Here is a 5,013-nt window from a genome sequence, read left to right on the forward strand (position 1 = left end):
GCATGCCCATCGGAGACCCAGCTCTTCCTTGTGCCCGGCTTTCCTGGCCAGTGAGGTGCTACGAGCCCAGGCCACGAACTCAAGCTACATTCAGGACTGGTAACTACACAGCAGCTGCAGAACATTTCAGGGGGCGGGGGGGGGGATGTATACATAGGTATTAGATATTTGTTATTGGTCAGAAATCAAATTGTGTTATAATAAATGTGACCTCTTGTCTTGTGCCCTGAAACGATCCTGTGTGGTTTTGTCTGCATAACGCTTTCCCACAACTGCTTCCCCCTCTGCCATCCCCACTAGCGCTGCACCATTGGGCTGGAAGCCGTGGGCCAGGTGCTGCCTGCCCTCAGCGCAGACACAGGCCGAGGCAGACGCGCCAAGGGGCGGGTTAGACAAAGCGACAGCTTGGTCCTGAGAACCATTCACTCCCCCCTACAACCATGCAGGGAGCCAGCAGATTCCTCCTCTGGCTCGCCTCCTTCTTCCCATTGCTTTAGTCCATTCTTTCTCCCTTGCTTGGTTTCCTCCCCTCTTTCCCTTTCCCTCTTCTCTCCCCTCTGCCTCCCTCTCGTGATGTCTAGTTTCCATTCAGCCCTCCGCTTCACTGCTACGCTCAGGCCAGGGGCCCAAGGGGGCTTTTACGGAGGCAACTAGACAGGGACGTATGTTGGGTGAGTGTTAATGAACACTGGGCTATTTCACCCACAACCCGGCCAGACTGTTCATGGAGATCTGCAGGCACTCCCAAGCCAGGGTCAGAACCTCTGTCTTCCCTGTTTCCCTCAGATACCCCACCCTCTCCTCCAGTTGGCTGAAGCACTTGGCTGCCGGAATCAGATGGCTTTCTTCTGGTTTTATTTGTTTGCATTGCAGCAGCTCTCAGAGGCCCCACTCAGCAGCAGGGCCCCATTGCTGGGCACTGCACAGACAGGAAGAGACAGGCCCTGTCCTGGAGAGCTACCAGGCAAGGTGGGAGAAAGGGACTCAGAATGCAAGCGGACAATTGAGAACTGAAGCACGGCAAGATCAAGTGACTTGCCCAGGGTCACATGGGGAGTTTGTGGCAGAGCTGGGAAATGGGTCTCCTGAGTCCCAGACAAGGCCAGGCTCCCCAAGAGATGCGAGATCCAAACCCACAGTCAACTCACCAAACCATGGGCACCGTCTGGCAGGTTCCCAGATAGGAGCTGGTCACAACAAACAGGCTACACAGGTGTAACTGGGAACAGGGTTTGGCTCAACCATAGTTCAAGATGCATAAAAGTAGCAACAGTTTAATTCCAATATGGGTGGGCAGGGAGGCTGTAGCACATTCCATCCCCAGTATCATCATCAGACGTTAGTTTCCATCCTGTGCTCGGCCTTTGTGGAGGGGTTGGTAACGGAAATTACAGAGACTTTTTCCATTTTTGCCAGCAAATCAAATTAGCCCCCGTGGGCTGTGGAAGTCCTAGAACAAGCATCTGATGTGTTCAGTATTTTCCTGTTCAGATCACTCACAAGGAGTTTTTAACGACTATTTAACTTCCAGGATTTGCTGCTGTGTATTTTGTGTGTATCTGTATCAATCAGGCTTACTTTTTAGCTAATTAGCTGTCTGACGTTTAGATCGAGAAGGGAATTTTAGAGAGAGAGTATGAGAGAATAAACACAAAGCAGATCTCTGGTGCCTCTTAGTGTTCTAAATCATTAACGTTTTTTGACCCTCTGTCCTATTTCTCTGGTCTGTTTCAATGGTGGATCTAACACAGTAGCCGGGAACCCACCTGCCCACCTCCCAGAGAACGTATTTAATCATAGGAGCAGCTGCTGCAGCTGTAAAAGGCTTCCTTCCACCCCTTCACTGCTGCGGTGGTGAAGAAAGAAATAGCTTGAAATGAAATGAGTTGTGGTCATTCTCAGACCTGACCATTACAAAGCCCTGCACGCCAATCTGCTTTCTTATGCTATAACGCCACCCTCTGCCCATTTACGGTCATAGCACTTTTATGAGCTTGTTTTCCCCCCACAGTCCCCTTCTTACTCTTAGAATATCAGGGTTGGAAGGGACCTCAGGAGATCATCTAATCCAACTCCCTGCTCAAAGCAGGACCAATCCCCAATTTTTGCCCCAGATCCCAAATGGCCCCCTCAAGGATTGAACTCACAACCCTGGGTTTAGCAGACCAATGCTCAAACCACTGAGCTATCCCTCCCGCCCTCTTGTATATGTTATTGTTGTAGGTAGGGTGACCGGATGTCCTGTTTTTATAGGGACAGTCCCATTTTGGGGGACTTTTTCTTATATAAGCGCCTATTACCCTCCAGCCCCTGACCCGATTTTTCACAGTTGCTGTCTGGTCACCCTAGTTGTAAGGCCTGCTCTAAAGCCCATTGATGACCACAGCAGTCTTTCGACGGAGCCGTAATCAGGTCCTGAAACAACCTGGGTTGTCTCCACGCAGGCGCCAGGTCTCTCCACCCACTGAGCTGTCGTCCATTTTCCTTTGCCTCTAAAACAACAGCTGAGCACCTTCAGAGTGGACCTGAGGGAGCCGTGCATGAGCTGCAAGCGGACGAGGCTCATTCCTGACCGCCTGTCAGCTGGCCGGATGGGAGGCATTACTCCCGCTGAAAAGCATGGGAGTTTGTGACCCAGGGATCCCTTGATACCAACTGGCAGGGGGCACAGTGTGCAGATGCATGCATGCGGTGGGGGTGGGGGGGGGAGAATTGGTTACAGTATCCCCTAGTGTCAGGGATTTGCATAGTATTTCACCCAAAGGTGGCATGTGAGGTCTCTACTGAAAGCCAGTAGCCATCACAATCATTGCAAAACGTATGTAAGGATAATAGTTAAATGGTTGTAGAGCTATATGGAAACTAAGGACAGGTTTCAGAGTAACAGCCGTGTTAGTCTGTATTCGCAAAAAGAAAAGGAGGACTTGTGGCACCTTAGAGACTAACCAATTTATTTGAGCATAAGCTTTCGTGAGCTCCAGCTCACTTCATCGGATGCGCGCCCACCCCGGCTTCGCCCCCCAGCCCGAGCGACCCAGCCCTTAGAGCCAATCCTTATCCTGAAGTTACGGATCCGGCTTGCCGACTTCCCTTAGCTACATTGTTCTAACACGCCAGAGGCTGTTCACCTTGGAGACCTGCTGCAGATATGGGTACACCATCTCCCCCAGATTTTCAAGGGCCAGCAAGAGCTCACCAGATACCACCGGAACCGCGACGCTTTCCAATGGATTTTTGGAACAGGGAGATGGAAAAGGAGCTTGCTCCGTCCACTCCGTGCATCGACCTGGTATTGCAGTACCTCCAGGAACAGTGCACCTCCCCTTGGGGAGACTATTGTGGTTGAAAAACAGAATCAGTTGAACTCTTTCTTTTAAACCAGCCTTTATAACAGTTTTATTCTCAGATATTCAATCTTTTGGTTTATTTATCATGAATGGTTGGTTGCATTAAGTTTCTGTTGTAATTTTGTGATCAAATAAATAGTCTCTAAGATGCCACAAGTACGCCTTTTCTTTCTGTGTTTTTAAGGTTTGTAAGTGAAGACAGGTCACCAGAAGGTGATCCCCAGGTTCTGACCAGGCAGGGGGTAGGAGAGAGTTAGCTCCCTGGCTGGTCATTGCATAGCGTGTGTCTTACAATGTAAGTCTGTTTGCATACAGAGCCCATCGAGACTGCAAAGTCGACAAAGATCACAAAATCTCCAGGAAGGAGGCCACAGCAGGAGAGTCTCCTGTTTGTGACTAAGAGCAAAGAAGTAGTCGGTATATCAGGAGACTGCACGGAGTCACACACCTAGAAGACATGCTGCCAGCTGGCTTGTCTTATGAATGGAAGGTCACAGCCAGCAAGGTTGTGAAGTGCTGGGAGAAAGATGTAGGTGAGCTCAACTTTATGAGACAGGAGAGTGCCTTGTTAGGCAAGTCTAGGCTCTAGAAAACGTATTATGGTTTTACAATGTAGCCAATTGTTGCCCGTACTTCTACCGACTTCAAGGCCAGATTAACATTTTGTGGGCCCGGCGCCAAACATATTTGTGGGCCCCCTAGGGGCAGTGGAGCATGGCGGGGGAGGTCAGTCCCCAGAGCGAGGGGCCAGCCAGGGGCAATGGGGCATGGCATGGCAGGAGTGTCCCCGCTCTGCCCAGACCAGTGCGAGGGCACTATTGACAAACCGGCAGTTGGCAGATGCACAGTGGCCTGCCCAGACCTGTGCTGCCAGCATGCCCCTTCCCCTCAGGAGTCGGCCCGCGCCACTCCGCACATCCCCACCCCACCCTGCCCAACACCCCACAGGTGCCGACTCTGTGGGTGCTCCGGGGCTGGAGCACCCCCAGAAAAAAAAAAAAAAGCATGTGCTCAGCACCCACCGGCAGCCCCGCGGATCAGATGCCCCGCCTCGTCCCCAGCGCCTCCTGCCTGCCGCTGATCAGCTGTTCGGCAGCGGGCAGGAGGCTCTGGGTGGGGGGGGAGGAGCAGGGGCAGGAAGAAGTGGGTGGCAGGGCCTTGGGGGAAAGGGTGGAGGGGGCAGGGCTTGGGACAGAGCTGGGGTCAAGCACCCATGGGGAGATCAGAAATTCAGCACCTCTGCAACACCCCCCCCCAACTTCCTATAGTCAGAGTCTCCCCAAGACCTCCCCACAAATGCAGAGCGCCCTGCACGACCCTGCAGGCCGAGAGGAGCAAGTGGTGGGTGGGGGGAGCCAGCAAGCAGAGCAGGTCGGGGCCCCTTCTGAGCATGGGCCTGGTGCCACTGGCCCCACTGTAAACCCAGCACTGACCGACTTGCTCTGGCTCGAATCTTTGTGTTTGTTAAGGAAACGTGTATGTGTTTTCACTCTCAGCATACCCAAGCGCTGTGCGTGCTCAGGTGTCGCTGGGAAGCGCTGGTCCTTTGGGAACAGCGGATCTGTGACTCCTGAGAATGTCCAGTGGACCAGGGGCTGGACCCTCCAGGGGATGCTCGGAGGGCTGGAAGGTTGGGGTGTGCGTAACTCTAACCTGCAGAGGGACA

General features: G+C 52.7%; 1 pseudogene; it reads left to right on the forward strand.

Moving 5' to 3' along the window:
* The first annotated feature begins 3,159 nt into the window (after nt 1-3,159).
* Nucleotides 3,160-3,323, forward strand: LOC140913943 (U2 spliceosomal RNA; annotated as a pseudogene).
* Nucleotides 3,324-5,013: the final 1,690 nt, after the last annotated feature.

Source organism: Lepidochelys kempii, chromosome 6 (assembly GCF_965140265.1).
Source record: "Lepidochelys kempii isolate rLepKem1 chromosome 6, rLepKem1.hap2, whole genome shotgun sequence".
NCBI lineage: Eukaryota > Metazoa > Chordata > Testudines > Cheloniidae > Lepidochelys > Lepidochelys kempii.